The sequence below is a fragment of the Lycium barbarum genome, chromosome 11 (assembly GCF_019175385.1).
Source record: "Lycium barbarum isolate Lr01 chromosome 11, ASM1917538v2, whole genome shotgun sequence".
In the NCBI taxonomy this organism is placed as follows: Eukaryota; Viridiplantae; Streptophyta; class Magnoliopsida; order Solanales; family Solanaceae; genus Lycium; species Lycium barbarum.
Genome location: NC_083347.1, coordinates 110505789 through 110524775, shown reverse-complemented (window position 1 = coordinate 110524775; position 18987 = coordinate 110505789). Strand labels below are relative to the sequence as shown.

At 40.0% G+C, this 18987-nt stretch overlaps 1 long non-coding RNA gene across 1 annotated transcript; it reads left to right on the top strand.

Annotated features, from left to right (window-relative positions):
• LOC132617916 (uncharacterized) lies at positions 1-18738 on the top strand. The gene is made up of 3 exons (XR_009573868.1): positions 1-261; positions 536-646; positions 18455-18738. It is a non-coding gene; the product is annotated as an uncharacterized LOC132617916 (long non-coding RNA).
• The last annotated feature ends 249 nt before the right edge of the window (positions 18739-18987 follow it).

The window sequence follows — 18987 nt, the reverse complement described above, 5'->3', positions numbered from 1 at the left end:
CCTGATATCCTCCAAAAAAAAAAATAAGAGGAACCAAACAGACGCGTTTGTTATTGCCCTGCGTCTCTCTACTTGGTTCTCCAACAGACCTCTTGCCTTTTCACTTCTTTAGTCACACCCATTTCTGAAGCGATTATTACTGGAAGGAGAAAAAACAGAACACACGATCTCCTTTTCCCTCAGCTTTTCATCGCCTCTTCTTCTTCTTCAATTACAACACTTGCCAGTCGCTTCTCCTCTTCTATCTCCCTGTCGCCCAAGGTAAATCTCCCTTTTCTTTTTTTCATAATTTTAGGTTTTGTTTTATGATTATCTATTTTGACATTTTCAGGTTCTCTTTCATGCTTGGTTTGTCTTTCGTGCTCTTTATATTCAATAAAATTGATTTCCTACTTGATTTTATTGTAGCAATCAAATCTGCATTTTTTGGCTTTTTCGTTTACCAATTTCGGAGGTTCAATTAATCTTGAACTGACCCTTCCAACAATTTTCTATATCATATATCTCTGAGGATTAATTTAATCTTTACATTTAGATGGACTCTTCCGAAAATAAGTCGAGCGCTTCTCGGAGACAAGTTCTAGGCCCTTCCACTCCTTCATTTGTTCTACCAAAGGCACAACCAACAAAATGGAGTAAAGAGAAAGTAAGAGTCATACCTATCTGCAAATTCTCATTTTTTAGAACATTGGTTTTTCTTATTAGACTTTGTCACTTCTGTTGCAGTATTATGATACCCTTATCCGGTCCCTGTGAATAAGTTGGTTTCTTAGCTAGGCTCAGATAGAATGTATATTTAGGGACAATGGCAGTTTGAAAGTTCAAACACCACCTCATTAAGGTAAGCCACCTTTTGCTAGAGTGCTTTGAATTTTATTTATTTCTGTCTTGAGATTATTAGAGCAGGTCTATCCTAGGGATGTCTATGAGCTGTATCTGGTAGAGTCTTGTTTATAAGTATGTAGTGCGTTATACTTATGAACAGGAGGCTACAAGACATTTAGGATTGTTTCCTTTCTTCATGAACTAGATCGTGCGATAGAGCCGAAACGTAGGAAAGTTCGATCCTGATTCTATTTTTCCGTTTGAATGGCAACGATGTCGGTGAAGAAGAAAGCCCCATTTAGTAGGAGTGTGGGGACAGCTACGAGGGTGGATATTAGACCAGCGCCACCCACCAGTACTAGTTAGAGGGTAATGGAAGAGATAAAGAAAAGTATAAGTTATACGATTGAGTCAGACCTGTCGGAGATCATGACTTCTATTGAGGAGGATCCATCTGAGGATCTATCTGAAGCACCAGCTTCAATTATGACCTCGTCACAGATCTTAGTTTCGTATTCGGGGGCCCGTTGAGCAGGGTGTGAAAGGAGCAGTACAAGGGTTGACACGGCCGGTTTCCCCTCAGGTCCAACATTATGTTAGGGCCGTTACGGACGTCAGCGTCACAGAGGTACTGGATAGTCCTCAGTCTTGAGAGTCTGTTAACCAGGGATCTCCTGTGTATGTTATGAGATATGTACAAAACGAAGAGAATAATCAGGCCAAGAGGAGGAGAGTGGCAGGTAAAGATAGGAGGGTTCCGCTTCGAAGTATATCTGATCGGAGCTCTCAGGTATAAGGCTGGGGTAAGCTGTTCACAGGTATACTACACCCCTACATTGAAATTGCTTGTGTCTATATGTATGTAATTTGGGACCTAGAACGCTATTTATTACTTAACAGATGGAAACAATCAAAGTTTGAGGATACAGGGGGATCAAAGCAGAAGTGACGGAACCGTGACCCTGAATAAGATACTGGATTTCACTAATAAGGGCTATATAATGTACAGTTTCCCCCTCCCTTTTGGTGACATCAGACTAAGGGGCCTCATACTTACTTTATGTCGAGTACCTGATCGAAAGAAAATCAGAATTAGGGCTTAGCTATTTATGGAAGGATACATAGTACAAATATGTAAGTAGGAGCTCATTGAAGTGGGTAACGTTGATGAAAAGATAGCACAAGATTCGAAGTACATATTGGAAATTATGATTGATTAAATGTAAGTCGAGTGTAGAGTTAGGACACCATTAGAAAGTAAAGACGAACAGAAATAAGAAGAATTAGTAATGCTAAGAATATCTTGGGCAAGTTTCAAGAATGATTATGAGACAAAGTGCTAACGGATAAATTGGATTGCAATCAAGTCAAATAAGTATAAAGGTACAAGGGGACTCGAAGAAAAAAAAGAGTTAAGGTGCGATAATGACGAAGAATCATAGATAGAAATGAATTAGGTTGACAAGTAGACCACGCAAGCATAGGAGTCCCGTATACATTAACCTAGATAACTCTGTAAGCTGAATTTGGCTGAGAACGAGTTGCACGATAGATAGACAAGTGAGTCGTTAAATGTGAGAAGCGCCGCGAGGGAATGATGTCTCCAAGAGAAGGAAAAAGGATGCTAGTGCCAGAAAGTAAGTTAAGTCAGAGTTAACATCGAAATATGGATATAAGGGATTCATCATGATTAAGACGGCGACTTAAGGATAAAAAGACAAACGATTAGACATGCGAAAGGATATTGATAAGCGACGAAAGGAAAGTCCTCGCAAATCAATCGCGACGGACAATATTATGAGCATGCATTGTGATGTACAATGATATTAAGCACGGCTAAATAAAATATGTATGCATATTTAAGTCTCACTAGACACTTGAGGGATATTGGAGCCGCCCTAGTATCAAATATGTACCCTAATGGGTAATCGGCTCTCCAGGAAGAGGGGGATTGAAAGTAACAAAACGGCTCAAGAAAAGCAAGAAGGGGGGCTGAAAAGCAGTGGTAAGAATGAGCAATGCATGTCTAGAAAATCAGATTTCACCCCGTGTTATAGCCCGTATCTTGTACATTTGGAAATCCCAAAGTCGTCGTGCGAAGTTAAGGACGAGATCATTCTCAAAAGTTATTCTAATAGACGAGTTGGTTATAAATATTATTTATGAATATTATTGCATGGAAATATTGAGAAAGGTTAAGGGTAAAAAGGGGAATTCGCAAAATGACCGATGGAAATAATGTGGAAGCTTAGGGGCAAAATGGTAATTTTACAAGTTCGAGAAAAATTCTTGAAGGGGCCATGTTGGCCGTGCACTATATGCCCTTGTTTTAATTATTGGGGGCTATTTGTAAATCCTAAAAGTTATGGGCCAAAGCTTGTTGAAGAAGACATTAGTCTTCTTTTAATTTAGCTTAAGAAAAATCAAGAAATTGGAAGAATTTTCTAGAGAGGGGCATGTGCCCCTCACATGCTTGGATATATGTATATATATATAGAAGTTACCTTTTAATTTAAGACAAAAAGGAAGAACAAAAAAAAGAGGGAAGAGGAAAGAAAAAAAAGGAGAGGTTTCGGCCAACCCATGGGAAATTTGACCATGAGAAATATTGTTCCAAAAATTATTTTCTTGTGGTATCCCCACTAATTCAAGGGTCCTCTACAACGTGGCATAATTGTTTCGGAAGATAAGTCATCCGTTTCGTCGTTCCCGCATTCGAGACAAGTTGAGAAGTTGAAGAAGAGAGGTGAGTTTTCAGTCTTGTTTCATGTGTTATGAAGGGTTTATATGTGTTGTAGTATGCTAAGATGGAAGAAATTCATAATAGAAATCAAGTTGAAGTTGAGTCGTGTGAAGTGTTGTTTGGCCGTGTGTTATGTATAATGTGTAGAAATAATGAACTAAGTGTATTTAGCATGATTATGTGTTGTTGTGATGTGCAGAAAATAAATAAAAATCATGGGATGTGTGTGTTGTGGTGTTGGCCGTATGTATGAAATGTTGTGTAAAGGAGAATGAATTAAAGTTATGTGGTGTATTGGTTGTTGTTGTAATGTGTTATAATGTGTAGACAAGAATGGGAATTATGAAAATATGCATGTAGTTGTTGTAGCCGAATGATGGGTGATTTGGTAAGTTGAAGTGAATTGATCCTAATTAATGTTTTAGTTGTTGTGTGGTGAAGTTCATGATGGACAAATGAAAGTTGCATGATTTGAAATGAAGTTGAAATCATTCGTGGATTATGGAAGAAGTTACTAATATTGGTATACATTTTGAATTGATTATAGAAGTTGAAATATAAATGTTGGTATTGTTATTGATAAATTGGCCGAGTTGAATTCTCGGGTGTGCTGTTGTTGATTTGGGGTCGAGCCATATTCTCGGGGTTGGTATATTTACAGGGGAGGTGCTGCCGAAATTCCGGCAGAATATAAGTGAATGTGTTTGAAAGGTTAAAGCAAGTATATGATAATGAAACTAATGAATGGATCAACTCTCTTGCATGTAGACAAACAAGTTGGATGCACAAGCGTAACTAGTTGGTCGCGGCACAGGTATGTAAGGCTTACCCTTTCATTCTTTTGGCATGTCCTAGAGCTAAGTAGGGTATGACATTGATATGTACCTTGGGTTATTCCATTCTGTGATTCCGAGTCTATTTGTGATCCGTATGTCCTCCCTAATGTAAGTATCTAATAATCTGGATAGACGAATTCTGACTTAAGTATTCTGACATCCGTATGTTGATATAAGTATTCTGGTCTGAGAATTTTGACATAGATATTCTGATGAAAGTATATGGCATAAACGTTCTGATATGAAAAGTTTTGATACAAATACGTATTCTGATATGAATATTCTGATATAAGTACGCCGATACGGATAATCTGATATGGGTATCCCCAACTTTGATATAAGTATTCTGAAGTAAGTATTCTGACATAAGTACGCTGAGATAAGTAATCTGACATAAGCAATCTGATATAAGAATTCTGGTATAAGTAATCTGTTAGGAGTAATCTGTTACGGATATTCGGATAATACGTTAGGTTAATCCCTTGAGTCTTCATTATGTGCATTTAGTTTCTCATTTTCTACTCGTGTATAGAGTCTGCTTCCTTCACCGAGTCCCGGGCCGGTTTATATCGTGCTCACGGTTCCCGAGTTCCTCGCCTGAGGGCCGGGCGCCGTATATGAATTCCGAAGTATGATGTGTTACGAAGTATGATGTGTTTGGTTCGCTGAACCGCCTATATGTATATGTACGTTTGGATATTATGATGTGTGCCGGAGACAGGAGCAAATCTTCTGAAGTATGATGTGGTTGGCGCCGAGGGCAGGGCGGCGCCACGTTTTCCCCGGGTCCTGTAAAGGACCGGATACCGTTCTTGGCATGCATGGTCTGTGTTCCAGTAAGTTGTTTCTGCTATCTTGTATATCGTACATACGATCTGTATATCTGAGTCTGATTATGATCCCGGTTGTTGTATTTCTGTACTTTTGAGTCTGATTCTGATTCTGTCTGTTATACTTCCGTACTTTTGATTCTGATCATGATTCTTTTTACCGTATTCTTGCCTTACATACTCAGTACATATTCCGTACTGACCCCCTTTCTTCGGGGGCTGCGTTTCATGCCACGCAGGTACACCCAGATGAGCGGAAGACTTGGCTAGGAGGTTTCAGCGGGATTGGTGATAACGTCCAAATCCACCCTATTAATTGGAATGGGCACGGTCGTATGCAAATATAATTTACCCAACTATAAGTCGGTGTCGAATCCCACAGAGAACAATATGTAGGCGATTAGGAAAAGTAGGAATTTTCACCAACTACGCTAAAGCCAAACGATAGATAATGTTTTGGTTTTGTTTGAGAGAATTATAACTAATGCAAAAATGTAAACTAACCTAGAAAGCAAGTAAAATGATCAATGGCCACAAGCATGGATACAAGGGAAACTACGCTCAAGTAACGATCCAATGTACTTCATGATTTACAAATAATGGTGAGTTTATATTACTTAGCCTCGGATAATGACTCTAAATTAGCTTCTTCCGAAGACTAACTAGACTACCTAATTGAATATCCCTAAAGCAATTAGGAGCATTAAGAACACCCGAATATGGCTACAAGTGATGTCGCCTATTCCTAGGTCGATTTCCATTAGATGAGGGTTAACGCCCCAAATTCTTGTTAATTAATCTTTCCCAATCCCGAGTTTGCCTCTTCCAAGTTTAAACCGAAATAAATGGGCAAGTCTTAGGGTTAGCTACTCCCTTAAGAATCATTCAAAATGAGATTAATTAAAGAAACAATAACTCACTTCATTAGGAATAAAATCATTCAACACATAAGCAAAACAAGAGATTCAATCCAAACTTTAATCAAGAATATTTCCATAAACGAAATTCAAGTATTGAAATGAAATACTACACACATAAATATTCAATACATAGCAAGAGTAGAAGAAATGGGTAAAGAATTTCTCATTGGTGTCTCCAAATCTTCTCTTCCAAGGTGTTGGTGATGAACCCTAGGCTCCAAGAACTTGTGTGTTGTGCCAAAGATGTCTCATGTTTTGCCCTAATTTTCTATTTATATGTACTGGAATGGAAGAAATTGTCAAAATCCGAGTTCTGGTCGAAATTGCCGAAAATCCTTCATCGTGATCGCGCCATGTGTCTGCGCGATCGCGTGGATGACGTCAGCTTCCACTGCTCCCTTCATCGCGATCGCGTGTCGATACTGTGCGATCGCGTGGAATTAACAACGCGCGTAGGCGCGATCGCATTAAATTCCAGCGCGATCGCGTGGAGTACATTTCCCGCGTGGGCGCGATCGCGTGGGTACTCTGCGCGATCGCGCAGAGTATTTTTCCACGATATTTTCCAGAACCTCCAGTAAATTCCAGTTTTGCAACTTTTTTGCTTGTTTTCCACACTTAGGCTCTAGGGACCTCGTATTACCTGAAACATGACAAAAACTACGTAAAATGACATAGACTTGCTTAAAAACAAGTAAAACTTATAGTTAAAAAGCATCGATTGTGGCGTAAAATCACGCCACATCAATTGGCGAGCTCCACTTCCCATCGGAGTGTCGCCGAGTCTGAGTATGCATAAGTTATGCTTTCTGATTTGTGTTAGACACTTCGCAGACAGAGTCGTGGGTACTGAGAGTCAGTCCGTAAGCAGCCTCATATGTCTACAGATTCTGTTTGGTCTGGTCTGAGATCGGTGTCCTAGGCGGCCCTGTTTGCTATGATGGCCTAAACGGCCTATATGTTCGTATATGTGTATATGTTCAGGCGATGTACATTCCGCCTGCCTTCTGGATCTGATACGATATGTCTGATATGTTTGATACACGTGGCCGCTTAAGACACTGTTTGTTCACAATTTCTGTTATATGGTCTACTGCATGTTTCGTGTGATCAGATTCTGGAAATTTGGAAAGAATATGTATGAAATGAGAGTCTGAGGGTTCGCTCGACTCCGTATGCGGGGTCGGGTGCCCATCACACCCTAATAAGGTTAGGGTGTGACAAAGTGGTATCAGAGCGAGGTCTGTCCGTGGGGTTGTCTGCAAAGTCGTGTCCAGTAGAGTCCTGTTTATGGTGTGAAGCCGGCCACATCTTTAAACAGGAGGCTATAGGGCATTTAGGGATTGTCGACCTTCCTTCTGTCCTAGATCGTGCGATAGAGCCAAGCCATAGGAAATGAAATTTCTTATGTAAGCCTTACATACGACGGAAAAGGTAAGTGGCGACATGGAAAGTCATAGGGGTAAGTATTGACGTATTTGACTTGCTACCTGGAATTGGCAGTTCCGGATGGCCAGAATATGATATGGTCGTATGCTTTGTAAGGTGTTATTGATGTTTGCTGTGTACAAGAGGATGGTATAAGAGCAACAAGGTCTGACGGAGGGCTTAGAAAGTTTACAATTAATTCTGCTGCCGATTATTATGTAAAAGCGGTAAGTAGGAAATTTCGAACGGACTGATATCCGGGAATTTATGAAATAATGGCAACGAAGGTGTATCTGTTATCATCAGGGGTATGGGAACCTAGGATGAAAAGTAATTACATACGAAAGTGAAAGGTGAGCACTGAGGTCCGAAAAGGGTAAAATGGTAATTGTGGAGGAAAAGACGTGTCACGAGGGTGACCCGGGACTTGTAAGACCTCGACTAGTCCCGAATCATGTAGTAAAGGTCATGCGCGGAAGCGGACCCGAAAATATCAGCATTAAGGCATCGGATTCCACTAAAGTTTCAAGGTTAAGCGTGCTCAGGTGGGAGCAATCCTAGGATGGGTGACCCCCTGGGAAGTTTACAAGGAATTCTACATATTCTGACATAAAAGATAAATGGAAAACTAGAATAGCCTGAGTGAAACTAGATTATATGGGATGGTTGGAAACCTTAAGAAGACGCGTAGAACGAGGCAGAATAGCTCGGTAAAGAGACAAAGAGTACGCCACAGCTCGGGAATCAAGATAGGCTTGAATAGCGTTCGGAGATATTTTGTGGGTTAGTTGATAGTAAAAATATATAAGGGTATATGTGAATGTGTGGGATATTCCACATATGATGACATCGATGGCGTATGTGCCCTAGCAACCGGAGCTATGGTAAAAGAAGGCATTGATCGCGTAAGGGTACCGAAGTTCGAGGGACGCAAGAGTGAATGGTACAAGTGTGGCGAAGTAAGATGTTATTATAGGGCAAGGTTGGGAGTTCCAGTATAATGGTGTTAGAAGAAGGAAGAGAGTGAGCAGATAGGAAACAGAGAGATTGGAATATCGGAAGGAGGTTCGAGGACCAATGTGGATAAGTGAGGATAAAGGAATAGTGAATAAGGATAGGGGGATACGAAAGAGGAATGCTTAGGTCTGTAATAATGATAAGATGAGAGATTCATAGAAGAACAAGTATGTAGCTATGATGATGTATAAGTAAGGATAAAGAGAGTAAGGATTCTGTGCCGAGGGCAAGAATAGCGGAACGCTGGAGAAATATGGATGTACAGTTATAGCACAAAAGCGCAATTAAGGAAGAATCACGGGTAGGTGGACCAAGCAAGTAAAAGGACGAGTTGTGGATGGAAAAGTATAGGAAATGTGGACAAAATGACGACGTAGACAGAAAGCAAAAGAAGAATGTACGATAAGAAGTTTTCGATATGCAGGCATAAAGTTGGAGGAAGGTAAGGGATAATGTATAAATGAAGACTTCATGAGAGGACTGTTGGCGTATGAGGAACCCCTTAAAGAGGGGGAGACCATATCATCTTAAGACAACAAGGGGTCGAAATATTTTCAAGAACTAGAAAAAGAGACCCATAACATGGAATGAGAACTCGTGTAAGGATTCAGGGGTTTGATAATGAGGAAAGTAGGATAAAAAGATATGGAATGGGCATGGAGAAAAGGGCAACTATAAAGGAACCCCCTCCCGAAGTGCTACAAGACCCCATAAGGACAGTTGAACATTCGAGGACGAATGTTCTAAAGGGGGGGAGGATGTTATAGCCCGTATCTTGTACATTTGGAAATCCCAAAGTCGTCGTGCGAAGTTAAGGACGAGATCATTTTCAAAAGTTATTCTAATAGACGAGTTGGTTATAAATATTATTTATGAATATTATTGCATGGAAATATTGAGAAAGGTTAAGGGTAAAAAGGGAAATTCGCAAAATGACCGATGGAAATAATGTGGAAGCTTAGGGGCAAAATGGTAATTTTACAAGTTCGAGAAAAATTCTTGAAGGGGCCATGTTGGCCGTGCACTATATGCCCTTGTTTTAATTATTGGGGGCTATTTGTAAATCCTAAAAGTTATGGGCCAAAGCTTGTTGAAGAAGACATTAGTCTTCTTTTAATTTAGCTTAAGAAAAATCAAGAAATTGGAAGAATTTTCTAGAGAGGGGCATGTGCCCCTCACATTCTTGGATATATGTATATATATATATATAGAAGTTACCTTTTAATTTAAGACAAAAAGGAAGAACAAAAAAAAGAGGGAAGAGGAAAGAAAAAGAAGGAGAGGTTTCGGCCAACCCATGGGAAATATTGTTCCAAAAATTATTTTCTTGTGGTATCCCCACTAATTCAAGGGTCCTCTACAACGTGGCATAATTGTTTCGGAAGATAAGTCATCCGTTTCGTCGTTCCCGCATTCGAGACAAGTTGAGAAGTTGAAGAAGAGAGGTGAGTTTTTAATCTTGTTTCATGTGTTATGAAGGGTTTATATGTGTTGTAGTATGCTAAGATGGAAGAAATTCATGATAGAAATCAAGTTGAAGTTGAGTCGTGTGAAGTGTTGTTTGGCCGTGTGTTATGTATAATGTGTAGAAATAATGAACTAAGTGTATTTAGCATGATTATGTGTTGTTGTGATGTGCAGAAAATAAATAAAAATCATGGGATGTGTGTGTTGTGCTGTTGGCCGTATGTATGAGATGTTGTGTAAAGGAGAATGAATTAAAGTTATGTGGTGTATTGGTTGTTGTTGTAATGTGTTATAATGTGTAGAAAAGAATGGGAATTTATGAAAATATGCATGTAGTTGTTGTAGCCGAATGATGGGTGATTTGGTAAGTTGAAGTGAATTGATCCTAATTAATGTTTTAGTTGTTGTGTGGTGAAGTTCATGATGGAAAAATGAAAGTAGCATGATTTGAAATGAAGTTGAAATCATTCGTGGATTATGGAAGAAGTTACTAATATTGGTATACATTTTGAATTGATTATAGAAGTTGAAATATAAATGTTGGTATTGTTATTGATAAATTGGCCGAGTTGAATTCTCGGGTGTGCTGTTGTTGATTTGGGGCCGAGCCATATTCTCGGGGTTGGTATATTTACAGGGGAGGTGCTGCCGAAATTCCGGCTGAATATAAGTGAATGTGTTTGAAAGGTTAAAGCAAGTATATGATAATGAAACTAATGAATGGATGAACTCTCTTGCATGTAGACAAACAAGTTGGATGCACAAGCGTAACTAGTTGGTCGCGGCACAGGTATGTAAGGCTTACCCTTTCATTCTTTTGGCATGTCCTAGAGCTAAGTAGGGTATGACATTGATATGTACCTTGGGTTATTCCATTATGTGATTCCGAGTCTATTTGTGATCCGTATGTCCTCCCTAATGTAAGTATCTAATAATCTGGATAGACGAAGTCTGACTTAAGTATTCTGACATCCGTATGTTGATATAAGTATTCTGGTCTGAGAATTTTGACATAGATATTCTGATGAAAGTATATGGCATAAACGTTCTGATATGAAAAGTTTTGATACAAATACGTATTCTGATCTGAATATTCTGATATAAGTACGCCGATACGGATAATCTGATATGGGTATCCCCAACTTTGATATAAGTATTCTGAAGTAAGTATTCTGACATAAGTACGCTGAGATAAGTATTCTGACATAAGCAATCTGATATAAGAATTCTGGTATAAGTAATCTGTTAGGAGTAATCTGTTACGGATATTCGGATAATACGTTAGGTTAATCCCTTGAGTCTTGATTATGTGCATTTAGTTTCTCATTTTCTGCTCGTGCATAGAGTCTGCTTCCTTCACCGAGTCCCGGGCCGGTTTATATCGTGCGCACGGTTCCCGAGTTCCTCGCTTGAGGGTCGGGCGCCGTATATGAATTCCGAAGTATGATGTGTTACGAAGTATGATATGTTTGGTTCGCTGAACCGCCTATAGGTATATGTACGTTTGGATATTATGATGTGTGCCGGAGACAGGAGCAAATCTTCTGAAGTATGATGTGGTTGGCGCCGAGGGCAGGGCGGCGCCACGTTGTCCCCAGGTCCTGTAAAGGACCCGATACTATTCTTGGCATGCATGGTCTGTGTTCCAGTAAGTTGTTTCTGCTATCTTGTATATCGTACATACGATCTGTATATCTGAGTCTGATTATGATCCCGTCTGTTGTATCTCTGTACTTTTGAGTCTGATTCTGTCTGTTATACTTCCGTACTTTTGATTCTGATCATGATTCTGTTTACCGTATTCTTGCCTTACATACTCAGTACATATTCCGTACTGACCCCCTTTCTTTGGGGGCTGCGTTTCATGCCACGCAGGTACACCCAGATGAGCGGAAGACTTGGCTAGGAGGTTTTAGCGGGATTGGCGAGCTCCACTTCCCATCGGAGTGTCGCCGAGTCTGAGTATGCATAAGTTATGCTTTCTGATTTGTGTTAGAGACTTTGCAGACATAGTCGTGGGTACTGAGAGTCAGTCCGTAAGCAGCCTCATATGTCTACAGATTCTGTTTGGTCTGGTCTGAGATCGGTGTCCTAGGCGGCCCTGTTTGCTATGATGGCCTAAACGGCCTATATGTTCGTATATGTGTATATGTTCAGGCGATGTACATTCCGCCTGCCTTCTGGATCTGATACGATATGTCTGATATGTTTGATACACGTGGCCGCTTAAGACACTGTCTGTTCACAATTTCTGTTATATGGTCTACTGCATGTTTCGTGTGATCAGATTCTGGAAATTTGGAAAGAACAAGTATGAAATGAGAGTCTGAGGGTTCGCTCGACTCCGTATGCGGGGTCGGGTGCCCATCACACCCTAATAAAGTTAGGGTGTGACAGATAGACCACAAGGAATTTAGGACAAAGCGAAAAAAAAAGTTCAGGAAATCATAAAGCGGAAAGGAAGAAGATGCATAGGTGCGGACGGCAGGACCGCGATAAAGGAGAATGGAAGAGAAACAAGAGTTGGGCATTTGTGTACTCAAAGGGATAAAGCCATAACGGTAAGGATAGTTTAGCACTAATAAGTAAGGTAAAGAAACCCCAAAGTCGGTAGTAGACTAAGAAAGGCATAGCTATGAACGAGGAGTTGTACACGTGTTGAAGGAAGGTAAAAGACATCATAAGTGGAGATGAGCAAGCTCCAATGTCTAGGTTAGTCGTCTTTTCATAAGGATATGCTCGGCCCCAGAGCTAGCCGGTAAGAGGAAAGGTAACTCCATGATGGATGACTTCAAGACTACTAATACAAGAAATACCATGTGGTTAAATCACGACAAGAGGAGGTTAAGTGAGTTGTTCCGAAAACAACAAGATGAGCCATGAGAAGGCGAAATTTAATTTATGAGCCAGAATGTAGGAAGCTGAAACAACGTGGAGATTCCACGACATTGATCCTAAGTACATAAGTATTAAACTCAATTAGTAGGAATGGTGGTGAGATGATAAGTTAGCCCTCCTATAGAAGGAATGACGCGAGAAAGGAGCCTAGTAAAGTAAATCACCATATAGAAAGGGGCGACAACGATACAAACACGTGTAAATGAGGCGCGAGTCGAAACAAATCAGGGAATTACATAGTCTTAAATAAAGGGAAGCAGGTAGACTCGAATCGCTGAGGCAATCTGCGTTCCAGATCTAGAGGACATTGCAATTGTAATTGTTACCTGTAGTTCTGTGTCAAACAAGAGATATCACACAGATGATGCATAAGGTGTGGAAACACAAAATGAGAACTTACAATGAGAGAGATATTATCTGTAATTGAGTAAGGCGGAATAAAGTTTTGAGTTTAGTGCAATGCAACAAAAGGATACAGTGACAGGTATAAAGAGTCGAACACTGAAGATGGTTATAAAGGAAAAAAAAACATGTGAAGAAAACCCATAAGAAAGAGACGTCCAATAAGAACCTTAATCGATGACAGTATATTGCACTCAGGAACCTAGATGCAGATGAAAGGACGAGAAAATGAAGTAATACTGAGGGGGAAGGAGAAGCAGCTACAAAAGTAGTACACAACTCAGTTGCCTCTAAGGCTCAGGACATATTCGTAACATTGTAGCCAGGGAAACTTCTCAACTGATAACCGAGTAGAGGTATCAGCAGCTAACATCATGATTCGACCTTGATTCCTATGAACAATATTTTATTTTCCACAACAACAAGAATAGAATGAGAAGAAAAAGGAAATTTTCGAGAACAGAATACTCACGGAGCCTGGCGGGAACAGCTAACTATGATTAAAGGAGAGCCAATTGCGAGCGAAAGATAAGGATGATATTAGGAGTATGAGGGTCCGAAGGTCCGTCCTTACTGGTCCGGGGAAGTGGAACAGTAGCCGATTTATGGACAAAAGAGCGTTGAGCTATTAAGGGCTAAACCACGAAGATGAGGTAGATAACCATGAATACAGGGACTGATGTCTATGGATAGCCAATACATAACTAGTTGTACACATGTATTGTTGAATTATATTATGATACGTTAGTTTCTATTAATGATACCCCCTATGCACCCCCCTTACATTCGAGGACGAATGTCCTTAAGGGGGAAGGATATTATACCTCGAACCAGATATTACATTTCGCACCATTCGCGCTATTAATCCGTTTCAAGTCAGTTGGAGTAAGTTTGAGGAAAAGATCTTCCTTTGAGGTTATAAGTAAAGCTGATCTAGGGGCGACTAAAGACAGCTCAAAGTCATCAGAAATCCTATTCATACGTACGACGGCGAGACCTAGATTTTCGATTTGGAGATGGGGAATTCTTGAAAATATCGTCTATGAAGGGTGTTATGAGATTTGTTAAGAAGGAAAAACTCAGTCCGAGATTCATTGGCCCATATAAGATCCTTCGAAAAGTTGGTCAAGTAGTTTACGAACTGGGACTTATGTCATAATTAAAAGCAATTCATCTCGCTTTTCATGTATATATGTTAAGGAAACGCATTGGAGATCCTCTAGGATTTTACCTTTAAATGATATGCAAGTCACGGATAGCCTAACTTATGAAGAAGAGCCAATTTCCATCCTTGACAAGTAAATCCGCAGACGTAGAACTAAAGATGTGGCTTCTATAAAGGTGTTGTGGAAAAGCAAGGGCATGGAAGAGATGATGGGAAGCCTAAGAAGAAATGAAGTCCAAATACCCTCACTTGTTCCCTGATAAAGTTGATACCACCCCGAAAGAGGCCTTACAAGAGTCCACTCAACTAGACGATAATTCACGAGGTAAAGAATGATATTTGTATCCATATGAAAGACGACACTTATAATAGACGTATATGAACTGTGAACATTCTTGTGTTGGAAGCCTAGGTGTGACACACCAGACCTCGAAAAAGAATGGGAGTTATTATGCTAATTTGATGATCCATGTTGAGTAGCGATTAAAAGAAAGATAAGAACCAAGATGATCACCTGACGTACCTTAGTATAATATTTATTCCCCCTATGAGATCCTAAGTACGACATGTTGTGTAATGATACTTACGAGCTCTCATATTCGAGGACGAATGTTCCTAAGGGGGGAAAGATATTACACCTTGAAACTTTTCGTGTCGTTTGCATCATAAATAAAGTAACATAAGCCGGAGAGGTCATGGAACCCTTATAAATTTAAGGAATACTTTTAACAAGTGCTAAGCAAGTTTCTAAAGGTTCTGGATCAAGCGAATCGAAGGAATTGAGTTTGTTGAAACTTTGGGAAAACTTGACAGGATTCCGGACAAGAATTTTGGTGCAACTTGAGAGAGGTTTATCTCCTAGAATATGAGGAGTTATAGAATGCATAACGTATGTAAATTGAATTTCATTGATTCTAGTTTTCAACGCAACAAACCGTTTGTCGATATGATATCAGAGTAGGAAGTTATGGGCGTTTCAGGACAAACTTCTTGAGCAGTGCATTTTCGTGGTGCGGGGCTGCTTAACGATGCAAATCGATGACCCATCAAGCAATTCGACGGTCCGTCGAGGTTGCCGTAGAGTTGAGGCGGTGGAACCGACCTATGGGGGTATAAAAACCCCATCCCACGTCATTTTCATCATTATCCAACTCCTCAACACCTCTATATACCTCCATATACTCCTTTTAAGATATTTTACTCACTAGATCATTAGTCACTCAAATTTGTACCCTAATTAGCTCGGGAAGCTTGTGGCAATATCATAGTATTGTAATTAGTTGTGGAACGAAACAAGGGAGGCAAGATCTCGAGTTGCAAGCTAGCAATGATCAACCCAAGCTTAGTAAGGTAAGATCTTCCTTTATATCTATGGAATTAAGGTTCAAGGTTATATTCGCTGAATTATGATGTATACAGTCGAATTGAGTAAAAGACGAAACAACCCTAAATTGACTGTTATTGATTGAGTAATATAGATATGGGATTGAGCTTGGTATTGCATGTGTTGGGTTGATTGTCGTTGTAACCTTGGGGACGTAGTGGAAACAGAGAAAATGCTACCTAAATTCCCCTAACCCGAATCATCCTTCGACATGCAACTCATATACGTCAATATACAAGCATGATAAGTTACAACTTGTAACGACCTGCTCGGCTGTTATAGTCTTTTCGATACCTTTGACACTTCCCAAAGCTTATTAGTTCATATTTGACTCGAGGGGACCATTGACACACTTCCCGAGGTTTTTGGATTTGATTTGGGTGACTTTTTGCAAAATTTGGGCTTAAAGCGAAAGAGAGTTGACTCAAAGTTGACGTTTGGGTAAACGCACCTTTTTCGGGAATCCGTCAATTCCGAGAGGTCTGGATGGTCTTTTAGAACCTGTGCATATATTTGGTTCGGTTCCCAATGCACTCGGGTGCATTTCGGGACTTGGGTTGGGAAGTTGATGTGGAGGTATCGGGGGTTGACTCGGTCAAAGAGACCTCCGTTGGGAATTCCCCACGAGTGCGTTCGTCGCGTGTTTTCATGTGTGTGTGCATATATGGTATGTGAACACATGGCCTCGGGTGATAGTCGGGATTTCGGGTTGAGTTATGAAAAACTTAGGAATTTCTAGGGACTGGTTCCCGCTATGGCGGCAGCAATACCGCTTTAGCGGTCGCCCTACCGCTGAAGCAGTCTAAACGATTCAGGCATGACTGCTGTAGCGGTCATGGGACCGTCAAAGCGGTGCCGGCTGAAGCGGTATGTTGGACACGGAAGGGGGTGACGGGCAGTTAGTTTCATTAAATGAGTGTTTAAAGCCCTAAGTCCCTCATTCTTTATTATCTCAACTTGAAAGTTATTGGGAGCTGTTCAAGGTGATTATTGGGGGGAAATCTTGATGGTAAGTCCTTCTATCTTCTTTGTTATTCCATGATTTCATTACCACCTTAGGATTCCATTATCATGCTAGTTCACTAAGAGTTTAAGAATTGAAGGAGGGTCCATTGGGTTCTTTATTCTAGGCTTTGTAATTTTGATTTAATGATTGGGTTAGCTCTAGTAAGCATAGAATTGATAATTGGAATCTTTTATTGCATGAATTCTTCCTAATTAGTGACTAATATATGGAAGTGGAAGTTAGGGTTTATACCAAAATTTGGGGGTTTTGCCTAGAATCCAAATTTAAGTAATTTGTTGGTTCTTCTAGCTTGTAATTAATGGGAATTGATCACCTAGAGCTTTAATTTCATATCGGAACCTTTAGATTCCTAATTTCACCCTTCTAGTTCATAAACCCATTTTCCATAGGTTGGGGATTTGAGTCTTAAATAGAAGTAAAGTTTAATTGATGTTCTTCTTGATTCTAATTTCATGATTCGAATGTGCTTGGACTTTATTTATCTCGGGGCTTAAAGTAAAGGAAAGACAAAGGTGTAATTGTGAGACCTTATTGTTCAGCCTTCCACGTAGGTTACGGTTTACCCTATGGTGAGACTTCGATTAGCGAAGCATATATTTAGGCGAGTCGGACAATGCATGTAAACCTTCGGATATGAAGTTGGGTTAGATATTGCCTTAGGTTGAGCCTTAATGTGTGATTGGGGCTAGCCACCCCGTTGTGTTGTGACTTATCTTGTTCTATATGTTGTTGGTTCGGTGCCACGTGGAGATAGTAGATATTGGTGACTAGTAATATATCTTGATGATGATATTGTAGCACCTTACTTGATATTGTTTTGAGACGAGCATTGCGATTCTATTATGGCTTATTGTGTAGCCTTTCTATTGATATTGTTGGTGTACCCATGTGTGGTACTGTTGATATTGACTTGATATTGACATTGAACTCATACATTGCACGCATTCTCATCCTTCATGATTTACTGTTGATACATTGATGATATACAAGGAAACACTGTTATGAACTGGGCTCAGTTGGATGAGAGTGACGTGAGGACCGATGTCCAATGTTTATCCCGGAATCGAGGTATGAGTGCTGGTAGCGATTGCTGAGGTTTTTGCCAAAATTGTGAGGGTACATGAACTTCGCGGGTCCCTCATGGGTTATGCTGTCGAGATATGATGTTCCATCATCGGAGTACATGTGTACGGTGTATATGCATTGCATTCACACTTCATACATTATTGCATTGTACCATAGTTTCTATTATGATATTCTTGTGATGTATTTGTGATATACAGATTCGAATTGAATGCACAGAGACTTGACACGGTTGGGTTTAGATGCTACAACTTAAGTGATGATTTGTACTTGATTATTGGCTCGTGTTGACTTATACTTTGTTGATTTACCTGTTTATCTTACTTTATTTCCTTGAGATATGTTAGCTAATCTTAGTCGGCCTATGATACCTACTAGTACTTTTTGTTTATACTGACCTACACTTGCTGCATTCTTTTATGAATGCAGAGTTCCAGGCGGTTCGACCTCTACTCCTCGTGGCTGATAATAGTTCGAGGGCTGTTGTTTAGAGTCTTACAGGGAGAGCACGAGGACGTTCGGTGCCTTGAAGATTCTTCTTTTATTTAAGTCTTACTTGATATTCTAAGACATATTGAGACAATTGATTTATTATTATTACTTCCAGACTTGTAGATTCTAGTTTGCTGCTCTTGTGTGACTAGACCAGATTCTGGGATGTATTTCCTTACTTCCGCATTTTTTTCTTATATCATTATCGTAAGACTTACGTATTTCTATCTCTTCAGCTTATTTATTTATTTATTATTTCATGTTTTTAAGATTGTTGGGGGGAATGGTTCACTTTCCGAAGTGGGAAAGGTAGGTGCTCGCGTGACTTAGCGAAATTGGGTCGTGACATAACTAAGGACATATTTTTCAATATAGCTTCGGGGAAGGAGCGAGCATTGGAATAAGGATTCGTTCAAGGTGACGGCTCGAATCTAAATTTAGCGCACCTATGCATATACCGGATGAATCTA